Source organism: Macrobrachium nipponense, chromosome 20, assembly GCF_015104395.2.
Source record: "Macrobrachium nipponense isolate FS-2020 chromosome 20, ASM1510439v2, whole genome shotgun sequence".
In the NCBI taxonomy this organism is placed as follows: Eukaryota; Metazoa; Arthropoda; class Malacostraca; order Decapoda; family Palaemonidae; genus Macrobrachium; species Macrobrachium nipponense.
This window is the reverse complement of record NC_061089.1, coordinates 56,525,943-56,549,942: the sequence shown is the minus strand read 5'-3', so window position 1 is coordinate 56,549,942 and position 24,000 is coordinate 56,525,943. Positions and strand designations below refer to the sequence as shown.

The window sequence follows — 24,000 nt, the reverse complement described above, 5'->3', positions numbered from 1 at the left end:
CGAGCGAACTAGATATAAAAGGACATTTGTAGCTTAATGCATGTATATGAATCACGGCGATGCGATAAAAATTCATATATATTTGTATAGAGATGTATGTATGTATGTATGTACACAAAGTGTGCGTCATTGCGCAAGAATATGAAGAATAGCAGTCCTCTGAACTTATGTATAAAGTAAATGTTCAATAATGTTACAGCACCGCCTCCCCCCTTCCTCAACACTTTCCCCAATCTACACAGAACACTTGGTCAGGGATGTCACTGCACAAAACGAAAACAAGAGCTCGCACCAGTGCACCTCACAGGTCATTCATTCATTCATTCACTCATTTACTTCCCGTCAGTTAACATCATTCGACATTTCGCTCACATTCCCGCGAATGCCGTCATTCGAGCCCGTGAACCGTCGTATAATGCCTCGTTCATCTGATACCTCATTAATCATTCTCGTTATCTCCTTCGTTAATCATTCACGAGGACTTCTTCCGCGCCTCCAGCTCGGCGCTTTAATATATATGAATAAGAATACCTTCTCTCTCTCTCTCTCTCTCTCTCTCTCTCTCGTCAGGTCTGGTCTGGTCTGGGTATGAAAATTGTAATTAGTCTTTAGCGGTTTACGCACTAATGCAGTTCTGCCTTTTTTCCCTTTTGCAGTGTCAGCCATAATGGAAAGGTAAGGGAAAAGTCTGCCGTGATTTATAAAATCATGAGGTTCAGTTTAATATCATTTCTGCACGAATCAGTTTTATAACGTTTAAGGTTGAAGCCATTTTTTTCAATGTTCCTTAGAGCATTAGAAAATATTTAAGCATTTCATTGATTTTTAGCTCTGTAATTTGGAGCAGGCAGTCAAGACACTCACTATTGGCTGTTGCTCTCACTGTAACCCATTGCCACTCAAACCAGACTACTTCACGCCAGTTTTTTTGTCTTTGCTTAATATTTAGATAATAGACACACAAGTTGGTGTACATCTTTTAAGGAAGACTAATCAAATAACTTACTCTATGAACGTCACATTTATACCACTGTAATGGTTGTACTTTAGAATTTTTAATTGTTTAACAGAAATACTAGGCTGTAACATTTCTGGTGTTAGTTTCATTATAAAATATTGATAAAAATTACGCCGGACTTCATTTCAACCTAATATCATAAACTCTGTGGTTAACCCTAATTTACATTTTTTATCGAATGTTAGATGATCACTGCTGTCGTGTGGGTTCGTTAATTTGTGCGTTTATACCAATGCAATTCTTGTATATTATATCGTACGCAAACGCCATAAACACATGCATATATATATATATATATATATATATATATATATATATATATATATATATATATATATATTTGTATATGTGTGTGTGTGTGTGTGAGTGTATGGCGTTTGCGTACGATATAATATACAAGAATTGCATTGGTAAAAACGCACAAATTCACGAACCCACACGACAGCAGTGATCATCAAACATTCAATAAAAAATGTAAATTACTTTTAACCACAGTGTTTATGATATTAGGTTGAAATGAAGTTCGGCGCAATTTTTATTAATATTTTATAATGAAACTGGCTCCAGAAGTGTTACAGCCTAGTATCTCTGTTAATCAATTAAAAAAAGTTTAAATACAACCATTACAGTTGTATAAATGTGACGTTCATAGAGTAAGTTATTTGATTAGTCTTCCTTAAAAGATGTAAACACCAACTTGTCTGTGTATTGGCTAAATATTAAGCAAAGATATGAAGACGTGAAGTAGTCCGGTTTGAGTGGCAGTGGGTTACAGTGAGGAGCAACAGCCAATAGTGAAGGTCTTGACTGACCGCTCCAAATTACTGAGCTAAAAATCAACGAACTGCGTAAATGTTTTCTAATGCTCTAAGGAACATTGATAAAAATGGCCTCAACGTTAAAGTCATAAAACTGATCAAAGTAGCCAAGTAGCATGTACAGTGTACTTTATTACCCGAAGACCACCAAAGAGAATTTGTATACTTCCCATGAACCTTTACTCTTAGATTGGTCGATATCAGAACACACCTTTACAAAAATATTAGGAGTCAGATAGCAGGACGTATAGGTGAGAGAATGAAGTAAGGGCGCCAGAGATGACTTGGACACGTCCTTCGCCCCACCCAAAAGAGAACATTAAACCTTGGTGCCAGCTGGGCTCCTTTAGAAGGAATGAGGAATGCATATAGAATTCAATCCAAAGGCTAAACGCCGGGACCTATGAGGTCATTCAGCGCTAAAAGGGAAATTGACAATAGAAAGGTTTGAAAGATGCAACAAGGGGAAAACCTCGCAGTTGCACTATGAAACAATCGTTAGAGAGAGTGGAAAGTCGGCTGGAAGAGAGAATATGAACGGAGGAATGAAAGAGGACGCTACAAAGAATCTTGAGTAATGCCAACAGTGCACCATGTGAGATGCACTGACGGCACTACCCCCTTACGGGTGCTAGGACCCTTTAGACAGGAGGAAAGTCGAGATCCAGACCTACCTGAATGAGGACTATCAGACGGGGAACTAGAGAGAAGGGAAGGTTTGTGGAAGTGGAAATATAGGAATTCCAAAGACCCAAGATGACTCGTGAAAGCGAATGGCCTCTCCTTAAGATTGTCCCCAAATAAGACGTAAACTTGACAAGAATGTCATTTTGACTTTGCGTCTTTCAATCTCGGCAGAGCCTAATAATAATAAAACATAACCAGAAGTTTCAAACTAAATTCCTCAAATTTTGTACAAACGAGACGGTTCAAGAGAACGAAAGAAAATAAGGAAAAATCAATGACGCCCTCACGTAAGTACAAACTATGAGCCGTATCATAACGGAACAAATGGTTGTGCGATGTGCATCATCAGAATGGGCCGAGTAGGGTCTCGGCATATAAATCGAGAGGTTGATGTCAGTTCTGGCGATTTTCGCTGCTATTAAGGCAATTTGGTCCATTGATAATTTCGTACGTCGCGTCTCTGGGCCCCTCGCCGGTTCACGCGAGTACAATTCCATAAATAGGTTTTAATGCTCGTGTTGAAACGATTAATTTTGCAGGGAGCCATAAACTTGTTTTCTCTTTGTCATCTTTGTGCGAAAGAAATTTTCCATTTTCTGCATAAAGAGCGCAGAACTCCTGATTTCGCGAGGGGCATAATGACTTGACTGCGGCTATTTCCTCGTGAAGAGTTCATAATCATTTTAATAGTGTTTCTTTATCAAGAGAGCCTTCAAATTTCATTTCAGCGTCGTTAAGAACGAATATTTCCACCAAGGCGGAAAGTCGACTGAAAAAAAAATTATGTTTTACTCTAGTACACAAGCATAGGAAAATAATACGTACGGGTACAAGTCCGTTAACCCTGTGGTTCACAACCTGGGGGCCATGGTGGGCTGTTGCAAATTATACATTTCTAAATAATGTTAGGAATCTGAATAAAAAACAAAACTTGCATCACTGTCCTGGTAAAGAAAATGTTCTTTTTTAATTGATTAAGTTGACAATAAAATTTTGTTGCATAATATTGTTAATTGAACTTTTTCCCAACCAAATTCAAATTTGCTATTGTCCGCTAGTCTTTTGTAGTCTAGTGATGTAAATTAAGCATATCACAGAAATCTATCAAATATAAGATAATTATGACCGTAACCTTCGTAATAAAGCAAGGGTGTTCTCTTCATCAACATTTTATCTATTTATTTATTTATTTTTTATTTTTTTTTTTTACCTTTTTTGGCGGGGTGGGATTTGGGAAAAAATGAAGGGGAGCCACACGAATGTTGAGAATTCCAGAAGGGGGAAATGGAATGAAAAAGGTTGAGAATCACTGCCCTAACCAATACAGCATAGCAGAGCTGGATTTTGTTCCAATTAGAAGCGACCCATCGTATCGGCGACGTCATCAGCCAGCAGCACAAGGAAGATTCTATAAACTGTTTGTTAAAACAAGGAGTAATAATTCCTCGGTGCAGATACGATCGACGGGGCAGTCGCCTCTCATTACTTACTGTCATTAGCACTTGGTTACAAAAAAAATTAATTAATTAAAAAAAGCAGACGCTATCTCTTTGAATAATGATATTGTTTACTCGGGATAATGAGGATTAATAAGAGCCACTGGGGATGAGAGATCCATTCCTGTCTGTCTGCACACTAACGAGACCTTTAAAGAATGTCTGGCGAAGCACAGTTGTACCACGCATTCGAACGCAGTCTGTCTGCGCGTTAATAAGGCCTTTAAACAATGGCGAAGCACAGTTAATTCCACGCATTCGAACACGTTCTCGTCGCTCTCCCTTTTAAAGATGCTTGCAATAGTTTGCGATTCCGTCCATGCGTTCGTGAAATGGAGATGGAGGGTGGTCGCCTGACATAAAAAATAAGAATAATCATTATTATATTATCCTTATTATTATTATTCATGGAGGGTGGTCGCCTGCCATCAAAAGTAAGATTTATCATTATTATTATTATTATTATTATTATTATTATTATTATTATTATTATTATTGATGAAGGGTGGTCGCCTGACATCGTAAGATTTATTAGTATTATTATTATTAAAGTATTGATAAAGGTTGATCACCTGATATCAAAAGTAAGATTTATTATTATTATTATTATTATTATTATTATTATTATTATTATTATTATTATTATTCATAAAAATCTCATAATAGCATGAGTCACTAAAATGGGGAAGACATCCACAGTGGTGTGAGTAAATAAACGTATTTCTAATATATATTTACACTTACACTAATGTGGATTTTTTCACAATTAATTATTATTACTCAAAGCGACAAGAAAGTAAAATTATCTTTAAAAGTGTTGGTTTGCTCACAAAGAGAAATAAAAGATATCTTCATATGAGAGAGAGAGAGAGAGAGAGAGATGTGGATCAGAGAGATGTGGATTAGAGGTGAGAGAGAGAGAGAGAGAGAGAGAGAGAGAGAGAGAGAGAGAGAGAGTCTTTGAAGAAAAACAAGTCCCTATAAGGAGAAATTTTAAGAGTATTTTGATATTAATTTTTCTTAATCCCTAAAGACATTGATAGCAAATATATATCGATGAAAAATAGGTCAATGCCTCATGTTTGCAGTATGTGAATATATTTCCTAAAATTTTCGCTAATTTACGGGAAGCAAGTCTCTAATTCAATCGTCATGACAATGAACAGACCGCGATCGATACATTTTCTTAAAAAAAAAAAAAAAAAAAAAAAAAAAAAAAAAAAAAAAAAAAAGCAGGCGAACAACGACTGCAATAACTGCAAGTACTGCAAAACTCGTGATAGCAAAGCTCGTCGTTGCACAGTCACTGTTTGCAATTTCATTTCGTCCAATGGTAAAGAGAATCCAATTCAGAAAGAGCACTTTTGCCATTTCCAATACTGCAATATTCTCTCTCACGGCTTTCTTTGCCTCCCGTTATTTCCTGCCTATTGCCAACGCAAACACGGTTCCCTGTAGGAGAGGACTTCCTGCACAACACGCCTCTTCCTAGTTGTTGTTGTTGTTGTTGCATTTTATTGTTGTTGCTATTTTTGTTGTTGTTCTTGCTAGTGACGTAGGTATTAGCCGTTGCTGAGGTTGTTAATGCACCGATTGTTGTGCCGTGTTTTTCTTTCTTTCTTTCTTTCTTCTTTGGTTGGTAGTGATAGTAATGAAGTTCATGCAATATATGTCATAGTAATTCTTGTTCTATTTGTTATGCTGAATGCGCTTTGTCAGAGTCGTTCTCTACTGGTACTGCAATTGGTATACCTTTGCTCTAACGTTCTTTCCTGGTTGGATGTTGGGCCAAAGCCAAAACACTGACCCTAAAAGACCATTTAGCACTTAAGAGGAAAAAAGCCAAAATGGGTCGATTAATTGCAAAATATCTGCAGTTCCCAATATTATATTATAGTCCCAGTTACTCAGTCTGAAAATATTCGGTGAAATAAGAATTAAATATGTAAAAAATTACAATACAAATGCTGAGGAGGAATGCCAAGATATGTTTAAAATAAGGTAAATACTAAATAGAAAATCTTATTTTTAACTTCCGTGGTTCATGTTGAATGCTACTTAGGGTAGATGCCAGGCTTTTGTGAAATAAATAAAAAAAAAAAAAGATCTGAGCGGAAGGATTACCTCCTAATGTTTTCAACGACACAAGAGTTTTCTTTGTAATAAAAAAGAATATAAAAGCAGATGGAATTTACACATCGCATAAGAGGGGTACATAATATTCAAAACATGTTTCAAATACGTTAATTTCGGGATCACAATTAAACAGTGTCAGGTAATATCTTATTAATTATTTTCTCAAGAAAACAATTCAGTTCGGAGAGAAGACAAGAGGCTTCACGTCCAGATCTGCTAAGACACATAATGACTACTCAAGATGATGAATATATTACAAAACCATTTAAAATGTTAAAAGAATCAGATTTTACAAAAATGTCTCATCCTCTACGTTTTCAATATAAAATATATAACACTAAAAAGTCTACTGACCTAATACAATTAATTCTACATATATAGCTTAGTTAGGATGTGAAGTGACATTCCACGAATTCTATAAGTATACCACGAGAAAAATATGCACGCATGCCAAATGTAAAAAAAATTATTCAAATGGCATGAGAAAGAAAGATGAATAAAATAAATCTCACAGTCTAGATAAAGCCTGAATAAAAAAAACTCCTCTTAAAATCAATAAAATAATATAATCAATGACAGCTGAAACCTGCGTTGTTAATTTCATTTTCGTTATTGGGATAAAAAAAAAAAAACCCGCACGTATAATTTTTCCTTTGCCAAAATTCACTGCAGTGACCCAATTACGCTGAATGGCTCCATATTACCGGTTCAAAAACCTTTCCGAATAATTGGGTCGCGCGGATTGACCCAAAGGAACCCGCAGAGTCAATTAGAATTGCCGTGGAATTTGGAAGGATTTTCTTCTCTGACGATATAACAGACGAGAATTGCTGTTTAAAAAGGACAATTATTTTGGAAGCGAGATATAAAAGGGGCCAGCTGTTTCCTCTTCCGCCGCCCCCCTTTTTTTTTCTCTCTCTCTCTCTTTCAGGTATGACTGAGTATTCGAGAGGGCAATTATATATATATATATATATATATATATATATAGATATATATATATATATATATATATATATATATATTCGAGAAGGCAATTATATATATATATATATATATATATAAGATATATATATATATATATATATATATATATATATATATATATATATATATATATATTTTTTTTTTTTCTCTCAGGTATGAATGGGTGTATGAGAGGGCAATTATAAATATACTCTTTCTCTCTCCATATAATATATATATATATATATATATATATATATATATATATATATATATATATATATATATATATATATATATATATATATGGGACATATATATATATATATATCTATATATATATATATATACAATATATACATATATACATATTATATTATATTATACACATATATTTATATTGCCCATAGACAAGAGTTTAAATGTTCATAAATGTCTTCTATCTAAATTAATAGAATTTGCTCGTTGATCATACTGGCTTACAAGAATTCAACAGCATGTCATGTTGATAGATAACGAATATTAGTAACATTAAAACCATGAGTTTCATATATCTTCTGTATTTCCTTGACGAAAAAATTATTTCAAAATTTTCATTTCAAAATTTGTATTTTGTAGATTGCACAACTTCTAAGGTAAGGTTGAATAATGTACATACCTTACCTTACCTTACAGACCTTACATCTTGTTCGGGTTGCCCCAGGTCCCTCAGTGTGAGGCACCTCTAATGTCTACCAGAGAGTTGCTAGTACATCTTCCGGTATATTTTGCATCTTCCAATCTTGGATGGTCTGGGATGCAGTTTAGATATTTGTCGAGCTTATTCTTAAACACATCTACGCTCACTCCTGATATATTCCTCAGATGAGCTGGCAACGCATTGAATAGACGCTGCATTATCGATGCTGGTGCGTAGTGGATTAATGTCCTGTGTGCTTTCCTTATTTTTCCTGGTATAGTTTTGGGCACTATTAATCTACCTCTGCTTGCTCTTTCTGATATTTTTAGTTCCATGATATTTTCTGCTATTCCTTCTATCAGTTTCCATGCCTGAATTATCATGTAGCGTTCTCTTCTCCTTTCTAGACTATATAATTTTAAGAATTGTAGTCTTTCCCAGTAGTCTAGGTCCTTAACTTCTTCTATTCTAGCTGTAAAGGACCTTTGTACACTCTCTATTTGTGCAATATCCTTTTGATAGTGTGGGTACCATATCATATTGCAATATTCAAGTGGACTACGAACATATGTTTTATAAAGCATAATCATGTGTTCAGCTTTTCTTGTTTTGAAGTGCCGTAACAACATTCCCATTTTTGCTTTACATTTTGCCAACAGAGTTGCTATTTGATCATTGCATAACATGTTCCTATTCATCATCACACCAAGGTCTTTAACTGCTTCCTTATTTGTGATGGTCTCATTATTAGGTCCCTTATATGCATATAGCTTTCTTTCTCTGTCTCCATAATTTATTGATTCAAATTTATCAGAGTTAAATACCATCCTATTTACCTCTGCCCAATCATATACTTTGTTAAGGTCTCTTTGTAGAGCGTTCCTATCTTCATCACAAGTAATTTCTCTACTTATTCTTGTGTCATCTGCGAAACTACTCACTACCGAATCCTTCACATTATTGTCTATGTCTTCAATCATAATAACAAACAGTATTGCAGCTAACACCGTACCTTGCGGCACACCGGATATTACCTTGACTTCATCCGATTTCTCGTCGTTTGCAATAACTATCTGTTTTCTGTTGTGTAAAAATTCTTTTAACCATCTTCCTACTTTATCCACGATATTGTGTTTTCTAATTTTCTTCGCTAATATATTATGGTCTACTTTATCAAAAGCTTTTGCAAAGTCTAAATAAACCACATCTGTTTCATTTCCGCTTTTCATATTTTTGAATATGTTCTCACGGTGGACTAACAGTTGGGTTTGTGTACTTTTTCCGGGTACGAAAACCATGTTGTCCTTTATTAAACAAATTATTTTTTATTAAATGTTTCATAATATTTTTCTTCATTACCCTTTCATACACTTTCATAATATGTGATGTTAGACTCACAGGCCTATAATTACTTGCCTCTAGTCTTGATCCACTTTTGAAAGTAGGGGTAATATATGCTAATTTGTGCTCATCATAAATCTTGCCTGTATCTACACTTTGTCTTAATAATATTGCAAGTGGCTTTGCGATAGAATGAACTACTTTCTTTAACAAAATAGCAGGAATTCCATCAGGCCCTGCAGCAGCTCCATTTTTAATTTCATTAATAGCCTGCACAATATCAGCTTCATTAATATCTATGTCAGCTAAATATTCACTATTTTCATCCCTTACTTCTATATCATTATCTTCATTATCTATTCTAGGGGTGAATTCTCTCTTATATCGTTCTGCCAGTATGTTGCAAATTTCCTTTTTTTCATTCGTTAATCTCCCTTCAATTCTCAGAGGGCCTATTTCTATTCTTCTTTTATTCATCTTCTTCGCATATGAGTATAATAGCTTGGGGTTTTGCTTGATATTTAATAGGGTTTTTTCTTCCAAGTCCCGTTTTTCATTTTCTTTTGATTGTATAATCTTTTGTTCTGCATTTTCTATCTTACTTTTTAGTTCTATAACTTTCCATGCATTTTTTTCTTTTGCAAGACCTTTTTTCCACTTTCTGATTTTCTGGAACAAGATCCTTCTGTCTCTTGGTATGCATGAATGATGTTTACTTTTCTTCTTCGGTAATATATTTTTCCACTATTTTCTCCAATATTTTATATAATATCTCCGTATTTACCCTTATGTCATCACTTACGAAAATGTTATCCCAATCTTTGTTTAATTCTTCATTAATTTCTGACCATTTTATATTTTTACTGTAGAAGTTGTATTTTCCATATCCTTCCCACTTTTTCATTTCTTGCTTATCTCTATTTTTCACTTGCTTTGGAATGAACTGTTAATTCTATGACATTATGGTCTGAAATATTCGCATTATAAACTATTATTTCTTTAACATAATTCATCTCGTTCACAAATACTAGGTCTAAAGTATTTTCCTTTCTTGTTGGCAGGTGATTTATTTGTTGAATGTTGTATTCTAGTAGCATATCTAATAGCTTTTCAAATTGCCTCTTATCTTCTGCACTACTATTACTCTCTTTTTTATATGTATAAGTACAACCACAATCTCCTATTCGTTCTTTCCATTCTACGAAAGGAAAGTTGAAGTCACCAGATAGGAGAATAGTCCAGTCCTTGTGATTTCTACATATATCATCCAATTTTTCAATTATTAAGTCAAACTCTTTAGTATTAGGAGGTCTATATATTACTATGTTCATCAATTTTTCAGATTCAAATTCTACCGCTATTAGTTCACATTCTGAGTTACTATATTTCTCATATATTTTTCCTTGTTTTTTGTCTTTCCCATATATTGCGGTTCCTCCTTGATTCCTATATTTTTTCTATCTGATCTATAAGTTTGGAACCCTTTTATTTGATCATCCTTCCCAGTCTCTTGGGAATACCAGGTTTCACTTATATTCATTATATCTATTTTCTTTTCATTTTGGGTTAGTTCTTCTAAGTACTCTATTTTTCTTTTTGAGTTACTCGTAACTAAACCCTGCGCATTCATCACTATGATGGTTTGCGTGTTTTCTCCTTCATTTAATACTGGTAGTAATAAGGATTTTCCCATGTCTCTTTCCTGTTCTGGTATGTTGTTCTTTTTTTCATTTCCAGAAATTCTGACATTAAAAAATCCAACTTTTCCATAATATTTGATCTTCCTTCATCATAATTATTCATTTTGTGTCTGAATCTGCAATTTTCTCCGTTTCTGCAATATCCTCTTGCATAATAAATACAGTTATTATCTCTTGAGTAGAATTTCGGAGCTGATGCTTTGAAATTTTTTGCTGACACCTCTGCATATCTCATTGGTGGTTTGCTTTTCTCTTTTACCTGATATTCTTGATTTCTCTCTTTATTTGTTTCTTTCTTATTTTGGATTTTATTACTTGGTTGGTTATTTATTTGATTATGATTCATGGCTACAGGGTGCATATATTTGCATTTTTTGTCGAACTTACATCCTTTTCCTTCTTTTAGGTTTTTACATATTTTTGGATGCAGATCTCTGCAATCATCCCCATATCCATCTAAGTATGCACACTTTACCATATATTTCATAGTTTTGACATATCTTAGGATGTTTGTAGTAACATCTTTCTCCAAATCTGCAATTCCCTCTTTTCAAAAGGTTGCAGATTTTGTCTTTCTTGTCTATATTTTCCTCTTTCCCGTCATTGTATAGATCTGGGTAGAGCCTCTTCGGGATTTGCTTTTCTGTTGTCATATCGTAATTTATTTCTTCGTAGGTATGCTGCTTTATTGCCTCATATGTAGTATCAATGAGTATCTCTGCATCCATACTTTTATCTTGTTCTTTGTTTTCCTTATTTTTTTCTGTCATTTCATTTTTGTTTACTTCTCTTCCGTTTTCCTCTTCTTCTTTTTATTCTTCTTCCTTCCTCCTTCCCTTTCTTTTCATCCTCAACTATTTGTACATTCAATCTTGATTTAATAACATTGTCTATCCATGATAGACATGTTGAACAAAAAATTCTTGTATCTTTTCTCAAATCTTGTATTACCTCAGCACACTGTGGATGGGTCGGAATGTTGCATGCAGCACATTTTCTGATTAGGTTTTGTGGATTGACTATGCTATACCAAACCTTACACAGTTTGCATGCTTTTGGCATTCTTTTTCCTAATGCATCAATTAGGATATTCACAAGATTCACCTTATTCATTTTCTTTGTCGGAATATGTTGGTTTATGTATATTTTCTTTATGAGTCTCTTGACCACTTGGATTTTATTTGGAACTTCTTCAATTATTTTCAAGATATTTTCATTAGATTTGTTCCAGTTTGAAGGATTATATCCTTCTAATATATCTATGAATGCTTTTGTATCTTTTTGGTTAGGACTGTTGCTGATTTCATAGATGAGAAATGCCAGTTCCTTCCTGCTACCTCATCGTATTGCGAATCTGCTAGACACGCCAAATTACGCCACCTCTTCCCGCAGTTGGAACTTACTGCCATCTTGTTCTGATTTATAGTATTACACTTGATAAACTAACTTAGAAGACGCTTTATCCTACTATTTTCACACTAATCTTATCACCGATAGTTCACGAACACTTCTAGATATTTCTCAAATTCTAGTCGTATGTTAAACTTGTGATATCTGTTGATTAATCTGACTTCACGCGGGTACGACTCACCAAGCAAGATGGCTACTTACGATTAGCATGCGTAAAATAGCTAAGTATGCACCCAAAGGACAAATGAACAACAAAAAAAGGATGGATACATACATATGACATGTACGCACGTATGCAGCCACGCACAAACACACACACACACACACTATATATATATATATATATATATATATATATATAATATATATATGATATATACTGTATATTATATATATATAATATACTGTATATATCATGTATCATATGTTACATGATGTATGTGTGTCTAGAACATTTTTCATGTTCATGTTACACGTTAGACAAACAGTGTATGTAGGAAATGACACCAATCCCTCTTCAATTGTCTGGTGCAATTCGTATTATTATTCGTAGCTAACAGACTTTGCCATTAAGTAAAGTTACACTTAGTTAAGTGACATTTTTGATAAATTTCCACCAACCACCAGCTCCCTCCCCTGTCGATTTTCCCGTCGACGGAACCGTGACTTATAATCCACAAGTATTCCGTCGTCTGTGCTAATAATCTATTTCGTACTTGTCAAGCGTCATGCCATAAGACCATTAATTCCGTCTTTTTATACAAGCGGGAGTGTCCGTCGTAACTCTTCCTTAACGGGCCGAAATGATACGCATTTCGGGGGAAAACGATCTAATTACAAGAGCAACTTTTTCAATAACTGGACGAAGAGAACGCGCCCAGCACGCGACAGCTCCCGCGAAAAGGCGGAAAAGAAAGGCAGGAAAGAAGAAAGAGAGACAGACAGACAGACAGAGAAACCAGAAAAAGAGAGGATAAACAAACACAAAGGCAAACGTGTTTTTTATTTCCTCTCTGCCTTTTAATCTGCCACTCGTAACTTCTTTAATTATGCATGACTGCCAGAGGCCGCGTACGCGAAATAATAAGCAAAATACCGGCCATGTTTGCCCGGCCGGTAAATCCCGCCCAAAGTATTTAGAATTTGTCACACGGTCTTCAATAAAGAACCCTCAGGACGACTGATATTCATTATAATTAAGAATGGCGTACTTGAAACTAAATTTACAACGCCTGACGAATGTGGAATGCGAGGAAATGTTAAAAAGGAAGGTATTTCCAATGCAAAAACTCGTGAGAGTTCTCACGCTATGAAAAAAAATATTTTATGCCTTTTAGCATACTATACCTCAGAAATAAAAAACGCAGGAAGACTCGATTGATTACGTTCAAGGAATTAGTAGAAAACAAAGACTAAACTGAATCTAAATGAATCAAATCACAAGTATTTAATTCATGCAGCTTATAATAAAAGGTCGATGCGACAGAGCAGTTTTATTGATTTAGATTCAGTTTAGTATCTGTTTTCTACTAATTCCTCGAAAGTAATCAATCGAGTCTTCCTGTGTTCTTTTATTTCTGAGGTATAGTATGCTAACAGGCATAAGATAATACTTCTTTTTTTTATAGCGTGAGAACTCTCACGAGTCTTTGCATTGGAAATGCCCTAGGAACAGTTCCACAAAGGTTTCTTAACTCTCTGAACTGGTAATAAGAATGTAAGTCATTTCAGCTATGTTGCTATACTAATGTCAGCAAATGGCTTTCCTTTAAAGGATCGTCAAAATATTTCCTATGTGGCCAATCTCCATTATATGCATTTCACCTTGAAACTGCAATAATTTTGTGCTTCATGACCCCCTTGCAATTTCCTCTGTTATCATTCATTCTGGGGACTAGCACTTAAGCCCCTGGGGACATGCAAGGGATGTTACCTTACCCATCTCGTTCCTTTAACTACAAAAGTATAGAGCAAGGAAGGCTTCTAAACCATTAAATGCTATTTTCCCAGCCTTTTTCCACTGACAATTTCTCTATTTACTTATTCATCTACTCCACTTTACTCTCTCCTTATCGCTTTTTTTTAAACATGGGCATCCTTTCCGTAAAAGCTTACAAGTCAAGTTAGAAGGTATTTTCCCCATTTACATACGAATGTGTTTACTTTATGAATAATGAATGGCCACCTTATAAAGTGCCCATTACAGAACCACAGGAAGCCCATTATGAAATATTTGAAGTTCCTTTATTAAGCAATATGAAATGTTCTATTTCTAACAATGAGATGTCGAATAATAAACGTTGTAAATTTCTTAATAAACGTCATCAAGTTCTCATTATTAGAAAGTATCTGTTGCCCATTATATGATAAAGATAAAAGTTATTAAACCAGAAATGTGCATTAATAAGCTGAGATGGGAGTTCAGAATTTGTGAGATATCTATTACAAATAAATCCATATATCCACTAACGTAAAATTTCTAAGATGAAATTATAATTTTGTATCATGCGATATTAATCATCCAACGTTGTTTTCTCACTAACCTACATTACATATTCGGTAATTTAGGTTTTTCGAGAACTGCAAAAGTTCCTACTACTAACCCATAAGGAGACCTGAATAGTAAATTATAGCGAATGTGTATCATTAAAAGGAGCATACCTTTCAAACGAAATGAGACAACAAAAATTACCTAAAAATAAAAAGGGTGAGCAATCAAATTCACTCATCTGTGGTACTGCACTGAGATCACATAAATAGGGCCGTGGTTCCATCCTGACCTCCTCCCACCACATGGCCCACTTGTGAAAGCTTAGGTAATAACCTAAAGGCAAAAATCGACTTGCTTAGAGCTGAAAGGCTATCAACTTTTAGGGCCATACACATACATACATACATATATATATATATATATATATATATATATATATATATATATATATAAAGAGAGAGAGAGAGAGAGACTGAGACTTTACATGAATCTCTACATACATGTAAATCATAACGAGGATAATTGCAGGTATATAAAACATTGTTTCATATACCAAACACTGAGTTTCATTCCAAATGCTTGTCATCTACAGACAATGTCGACAAAGTAACAGACACATCACAATTTCTTGGAACACAGCCAAAGTTCTATGCATTCCATATCGATGTTAAGCTTTTTATTTAAAGTTTTGTTCTATATTAACATCAATATTTAGTTTAGAACACCATAATCATAATGAGATGAACACATTCAAGAAGTGGTACAAGAGCTTTCGCCTTTTTTACGAAGGGCTTTGTGGTAGCTACGATATTCAAGCAGATATCTAAAGCTTAAGATAAAACATTAAATTCAATTAAAAATTTAGCATTTCGCATATTGCAAGAAATTAAGGTATCTGAAACGATACATTTACTCGGTAATAGTACATTAACAGAAAGTTGAACTGATCATTTCTGATTCAAGTACACAGTAAGTCTGTTTCTTCAATGTGGAGGCCATGGACCTAATCCATTATGATCTAAATTTCAAAAACATTAAACACAACTACTACTGCTAATAATAATATAATAATAATAATATAATAATAATAATAATAATAATAATAATAATAATAATAATAATAATAATAATAATAATAATAATAATAATAAAACTCATAATCACATGAGTCAATAAAATGGGAAAGGAAATCCACAGTAGTTTGCCTGATTGATTTTGTCATTTAAAATATATACAGCAGAAAGCTTCCGATGACCTGCACGGTTCTCCTTGTCAATCTGACTATAATTACAAAAAGTGTCTACATGAAAACTTTGTTTTTTACTTATGTTTACAAATAAGTTGTTATTTGAAGATGGGTAGTTGACTTTTCAGGTTATACCTTCACTCTCTAAAGGCAAACAAGGTAAACGTCTAGATTTTCTAAGTGGCGGTTCGGCTTGGTCGTCTGCAATAAGAGACACTGGGTGTGTCGCCGTTCCCTGAACGAAAGAATATGAGGCAGCGGCAGCATCAGAGGTGGCTAGATTATTGGTGTTGTTATTATGCAAGCTTTCCCTATTAAAATTTCCCTTAAAATGACAACAAATGATTTCATTTATAAAATAGAATGTTCCTGCGTAAAGGCTTTATTGCCATCCATAGAGAAACCTTTGTTAATAATTGCTCCTTCAACCAACCTTCTAATACTCATATCTTTACTATTGAAAATGACTTTTGACTCGTTCCAATTTATGCGGTGATCTTCGTTTAAACTATGTGAGACTAGTGCATTATCCTCAGCATGTAAATTATAGGCTCTTATGTATTCATTGATTCTGATTGGTAGTCCCCTCCCACTTTCTCCGTAATATTTTTTATCGCAATCCAAACAAGATATTTCATAAACATCAATTTCTTTGTTATCTTTTGGTTGGAGTTATTATTGTGTATGAGACAGCTTTTGAGTGGATTCTTATGGTTGAAGACCAGGTCGACCTTTTATTCGCCTTTTTCATTAACTGTTTTTCTAATATTTCGAACGTTAGGATTAAATGATAGTTAGATACTTTTTTATTCTTTCTTGTCTTCTTACTGACTTTTGATGTAGAAAATCCTTTTGGCTCTATGAAAGCATTATTTACGAAATTGTCTAGAAAGCATAATTTTCAAAAACTTCTTGTATGTGCATGTGTCCACTATTATTCTTTTCATAATAATGAATTAAAAAAAAATGGTAAATTTAATTTTAAGAGCCTTTAAAATATGTGATCCTAAATATATTGACAGAGAATTTGACCATATAAATAAGGTTTTTGAAAAATTATGCTACCCAGAAAATTTAATAAATAATGCTTTCATTAGAGCAAGAAGGATTTTCTACATCAAAAGTCATAAGAATAAAAAAAAGAATAGAAAAGTATCTAACCTTACCATTTAATCGTAACTTACGAAACTTTAGAAAATCAGTTAATTAAGAAGGCGAATAAAAGGTCGACCTGGTCTTCAATTATAAGAATCCACTCAAAAGCTGTCTCATACACAATAATAACTCCAACCAAAACATAACAAAAAAATTGGTGTTTATGAAATACCTTGTCTGGATTGCGATAAGAAATATTACGGAGAAAGTGGGAGGGGACTACCAATCAGAATCAGTAAATGCATAAGAGCCTACAATTTGCATGCTGAGAATAATGCACTAGTCTCACATAGTTACACGACGATCACAGCATAAATTGGAACGAGTCAAAAGTCATTTTCAATAGTAAAGATACGGGTTTTAGAAGGTTGGTTGAAGGAGCAATTATTAACAAAGGTTTCTCTATGGAAGGCAATAAAGCCTTTACGCAGGAACATTCTATTTTATAAATGAAATCATTTGTTGTCATTTTAAAGGAAATTTTAATAGGGAAAGCTTGCATAATAACATCACCAATAATCTAGCCACCTCTGATGCTGCCGCTGCCTCATCTTCTTTCGTTCAGGTAACGGGGACACACCCAGTACCCCTTGTTGCAGGTGCCCCAGCTGCAATGGACAACCGGCCACTTCGAAGATCTAGGCGATTACCTGGTTTGCCTTTAGAGAGTGAAGGTATAACATGAAGAGCCCATTACCCATCTTCAAACAACAACCTGTTTGTAAACATAAAGCATAAACAAAGTTTTGATATAGCCAAATTTTGTAATTATAGGTAACCCGGAACCCCACACTATAAATGCCACCCAGTCGAATTGGAGGACTGTGATAAAGATAAAATAAATAAATAAATAATAATAGTAATAATAATAATAAAAATAATAATAATAATAATAATAATAATAATAATAATAATAATAATACAAAAAGGCAAAGTAACGAGAACTGAAGGGATAAAGCTACCAGATGGGAGCAACATCAAACACATAGATGAGACAGATACAAATACCTGGGAATAATGGAAGGAGGAGATATAAAACACCAAGAGATGAAGGACACGATCAGGAAAGAATATATGCAGAGACTCAAGGCGATACTCAAGTCAAAACTCAACGCCGGAAATATGATAAAAGCCATAAACACATGGGCAGTGCCAGTAATCAGATACAGCGCAGGAATAGTGGAATGGACGAAGGCAGAACTCCGCAGCATAGATCAGAAAACCAGGAAACAAATGACAATACACAAAGCACTACACCCAAGAGCAAATACGGACAGACTATACATAACACGAAAGGAAGGAGGGAGAGGACTACTAAGTATAGAGGACTGCGTCAACATCGAAAACAGAGCACTGGGGCAAATATCTGAAAACCAGTGAAGATGAGTGGCTAAAGAGTGCATGGGAAGAAGGACTAATAAAAGCAGACGAAGACCCAGAAATATACAGAGACAGGAGAAAGACAGAAAGAACAGAGGACTGGCACAACAAACCAATGCACGGACAATACATGAGACAGACTAAATAACTAGCCAGCGATGACAATTGGCAATGGCTACAGAGGGGAGAGCTAAAGAAGGAAACTGAAGGAATGATAACAGCGGCACAAGATCAGGCCCTAAGAACCAGATATGTTCAAAGTACGATAGACGGAAATAACATCTCTCCCATATGTAGGAAGTGCAATACGAAAAGTGAAACAATAAATCACATAGCAAGTGAATGCCCGGCACTTGCACAGAACCAGTACAAAAAGAGGCATGATTCAGTAGCAAAAGCCCTCCACTGGAGCCTGTGCAAGAAACATCAGCTACCTTGCAGTAATAAGTGGTACGAGCACCAACCTGAAGGAGTGATAGAAAACGATCAGGCAAAGATCCTCTGGGACTATGGTATCAGAACGGATAGGGTGATACGTGCAAACAGACCAGACGTGACGTTGATTGACAAGGTCAAGAAGAAAGTATCACTCATTGATGTCGCAATACCATGGGACACCAGAGTAGAAGAGAAAGAGAGGGAAAAATTGGATAAAGTATCAAGATCTGAAAATAGAAATAAGAAGGATATGGGATATGCCAGTGGAAATCGTACCCATAATCATAGGAGCACTAGGCACGATCCCAAGATCCCTGAAAAGGAATCTAGAAAAACTAGAGGCTGAAGTAGCTCCAGGACTCATGCAGAAGAGTGTGATCCTAGAAACGGCACACATAGTAAGAAGAGTGATGGACTCCTAAGGAGGCAGGATGTAACCCGGAACCCCACACTATAAATACCACCCAGTCGAATTGGAGGACTGTGATAGAGCAAAAAAAAAAAAAAAAAAAAAATAACAATAATAATAATAATAATAATAATAAACAAGCGAACGAACAACATAATAAAAATAATCCTTAAAAGTCTGTAGAATTCAAGAAACACACTCATGAATTGCTTAACAAGGTTTCACGTCTTTTCACCTTCAACAAGTAAATGGATAAAAGTAGTTTCTTCTCTAGCGTCACTGCCATTGAGTGAACCAATCAGCTCATTTTAATATATCATTCACGCCTTTCCTTTGGTAAACTCGCCATCGACATATCTAATGGACACTGTGTTCAGGGCAATGAATAAGTTCTTTCCTCAAAAATAAATCTCAGGGCAACTAAATTTTCAATAGTATTTTGCTGGGCTGAGATGATTTTACAACCATATAATAAGCAAAAGCTGTACACACTGAAGACAACTTCATAATAAAAGTGAAAAGCCTCGGTATCTTTCTTTTTATTTTCACCTGAGATATTCTTACATTCTTCATCCGTGGGACCATTATGAAAACCCAGATAGTTACAAAGTACTAACTGAATCAAACTGACAAACAGATTAAACATACTTAAATGTTATTATATAATTATTTAACCACATTTATATTTCTAAAATTTTTATCAAAATAGTTAATTTTAATTAAAGTACATAGCTATTTTTCCACTTATTCGTGAGAATATAAACGAATGCATGATGAGGCATATATGTAAGCAAACCATTCCTTATTAAAAAAAAAAACAAAAAAAAAACTTGAAAAAAGCTGCCTCACAAAGAGCGGGTCGCATACCACCTCATAATACCATAAATATTGAAACAAAACCTCCCACGTCCGCGCACCCATTAACTCAGATACGGAATCGCCCTCACGCCTCAGTCACAGACCACAATCATAACGTGCAGATGTTTATCCTTCGCAGCAGCAATATCCGCAGTCAGTTGTGATCGGAGCGGCAGTAAATTGTCTGTTTTGAACGAATCCGTGGAATCCTCGGCACGCAGGGAGAAGAACGCACGTTGCACCAACCGTCTTCGGAACCACCAGGGTCCTCGGTCGGAGCCTGGGAACTCCGTCGGAGCCTGGGTCCTCGGTCGGAGCCAGGGTCCTCCGTCGGAGCCTGGGTCCTCCATCCGAGCCAACCTAGGTCCTCGGTCGGAGCAGCGTTTATGGCCATTCCGAGCGGCGAGCGGTCTCCTCTAATTGAAAATTTCCGCCGGGACTCCGTTGTCCGCGTGGATATAAAATCCAACAGGACCCGATTCTATAATCCGTTAGTTTGAGGTGGATTCCGATGGCCCTGTTCTGAACAGGCGGAGGTCTTCTAATATCCATAATGCTCGAGCTTCCGCTTTTATCTTGGTATTTATTACTTTTTCCTCTAAATGGAATTCTTGCTCCCTTTTCTTACTTCGAATATGCAATTTACCCAACTGTATATGATTCTTTTAGAAACAGCACCCATAACCTTTTCCTCAATTGGTGGGGCACTACTTATTTTCATTTCTTGTTTACCTATGACTTCAGGTGATTTCATTATTCATTAGCCATGACTTATCATCACTTATTCTTTGGTATGACCGAAAGGGATACTTTTTATTATTCAGTTATGACTTCAAGAGGTATTTACTCTCCCGCAATGACTTCAAACGAGAAAATGCAAAAAAATAAAAAAAACAATCTGAGAGAGAGAGAGAGAGAGAGAGAGAGAGAGAGAGAGAGAGAGAGATTAGGACAAATGAAAACAGAACGTAACACATTTAACAGCAATACTACCATTAAAAACGTTAAGGACAAATGGGGTACCATACTGGACGGCGGTCGATAAATTAATTTACGAAAAGTGGCGACGCAACGACTATGGTCACAAACCCTTGCAGCACAACGCAGCGTTATGAGCAAAGGTCGGACAAACAGAATAGAGCACAGTGCTCGCGTGATAATCCAGAATTCTACATTTGTTGCATATTAATCTTTTGAGTGGGAAGCGGCACAGCTTCACGTAATGCTTCTATGGTAAGCCGGCGCTTCTCCTCTCTCTCTCTCTCTTCTCTCTCTCTCTCTCTCTCTCTCTCTCTCTCTCTCTCTTTGGGGTAGTAAATCCCTTGTCAGATCAACTAACACACACACACACACAATACTAGCCTTCATTGACACCGTAGGGTTTCTGGTTTGATACAGATTTGACAGCTGGGCGTGTTGTCCACTCAGTGCACACATTAGAAAAGGTAGTTGCCGAGCTCTTATGAAAATTTATGCTGGAAGAAGAATCGACAGTTGCAATAATATACACCTAACTGTGAAGGGAAAATATCCAATATATACAAAATTAAGTGTTCATGGAATACAAGTGTAAATATACAACTACCTTTAACAATTTTAACACTTCAAAAACAGTCAAGAAGCATGATATTTTTCAATAGCTAAACAAATTGTTTACGTTTATAAAATTAGTAATTATTCGTTTCTTACTAATCCATTTCTAACCAAGGTTTACTTTGATGTGTTTATGTCTTTTACAAAAGATTAAAGTCCTGTTAATTCCGCATAGTCAGATGTACGGGTAGTTACTTCCATACTGCTGTATATGGAATAAATCCTCAAAGAGCTGACAAAATGTAACGCTTTTCGACAACTTTCATATCAACATGGACGCAGCACAATCGTTGCAACATCAGCAATTTCTGTAATATCCTTACATGATAATATTGCATATACTTTTCAGTAACAATACGCACAAACAGATGTTCTCCCCCGGAGGGTCAAGTGATGTGATTAACTAAAAAAAATTCAAAACAATTTTAAGTTTTGCATACACAAGAACCTAAGGAATGAAACAAAACATCGGGACAAAAACATCTTGAATAACCTTTTGCTTTCGGTAATCATCAAATCAACATGACATTAGTTCAAAAACAAACTTCGTACGGGGGATTGTGGTAGTGGGGAAGGGTGGGGGGGGGGGGGGTGAAGAAGAGGGAAACCGTAATTAGCTCTGTCATTATGAAGAGGAAAATATCTCTTGGTGAAAATGCCGCCATCAGAACCGAATGGCTGGGCCACAAATTCCCCCGGTGTAACGAAGCTTGTCTCTCGACGACTATCGGGCAAACTAAGCGTGCGCACTTCAAAAGAGGCCTTTTGCAATAGAACCTCAAAGTTGGCCCTGGCTCTTAATGGCTGATGACTTCCCACTGTGGGGGAGAGAACACAAACGAGGGTTTTTGTTTCGTTCCAAATGATGAAAACAAATGAAGGAGACTTTTTTGTTTCGTCACTTTTTACTTGACTACCTGCTATTCTGTGTGGGTGTGTGTGTGTGTGTGTGTGTGTGTGTGTGTGTGAGAGAGAGAGAGAGAGAGAGAGAGAGAGAGAGAGAGAGAGAGAGAGAGATTGACAAAAATCACCCACTATTGTCATCCTTAACCAAGTAATCTTCAGGTAATACCATTAAAATTAGACCAATAAAAATATATAAGGCTTAAAAGCAGATTCAAAGGAAAAATAAGCTCGCTTATCAAATGAAACAGGCTTAGTATCGTTTCAAGTTTCTATTCTTGGTAGTACCTATTATGATATGAGCAAGTTTACGTAAATCAATCAATTAAGTAAACTAAGGACACAAGTAAATGAATCACTAAAACTCACTTGGGTTTCAAAAATGATAAAGTAATACGAAATACTGTAAGATATCTAATAATCAAAGAGTTAATAATGCATCAGTTTTAAGAATTTTTATGATTAATGTGGCTTCCAACGGCAATAAATCATAAGTAACCATCTCCTTTCTCTCCTTATCTAATATAATTCGAAATAAATCTCCCAAAAGGCAAAAGGCATCAGCAGTGTTTAAATTTCTACCATGTGTTGACAGTCCAGCTATAAAAATGACACTTTAAACATTCCGATGGGCAAAGCCTTCTAAAATTCACAAGACTAGGTATGTACATTCGACGGGAAATGCCCCTGAGCCCAATAGACCTGGTAGCCATCGCAAGATAAGTGAAGACTTAATTAAACAACTTGGTTTTTCTCTAAGAAGTTAAAACTGCTACTCCTCGCGGATTAGTGGCTATTTCTACGAGGGTCTCATGAGGTAAACAGAGGCGCTCCGGATTTTTTTTTAATGATCTGATGTTTCCTCTTGAAAATATTGGCCGCTGAAAAATCTTATAACAGCGATATCAAAGGTGGGATCTTTCCTAGATAGTGACCCCCAAGGGTTTTCGGTTGTCGTTATCTAGGACCAATATTTTTTGGGGGTCATTACCTTTATGATATTTGCACTCTTTTGTTTGTGTTGTTACGGTAATCCCGACGGGCTTGTTCTAAACACGCCGCAAAGGTGGATACATACCAGGTTAAAACCCTTGAGGATAACTATCTAGGAAAGATCCGGAAGGCACGTATAATTCAATTAATGACAGAAAAGAAAGCTAATATATATAATAGGCCATGACAGAGAAATTTAATTTGATTTCATCCTTAAAAGAACTATGCAAGACCATGCCATGCCACAGAGATTCCTGAAGAAAGCAGGAAGGAATAGAAATTG

General features: G+C 35.4%; 1 long non-coding RNA gene across 1 annotated transcript in view; it reads right to left on the bottom strand.

The window, feature by feature from the left end:
* The window catches only part of LOC135221072 (uncharacterized), a 339,610-nt gene that overhangs the window by 190,584 nt on the left and 125,026 nt on the right, over positions 1-24,000 (bottom strand). The window lies entirely within an intron of this gene.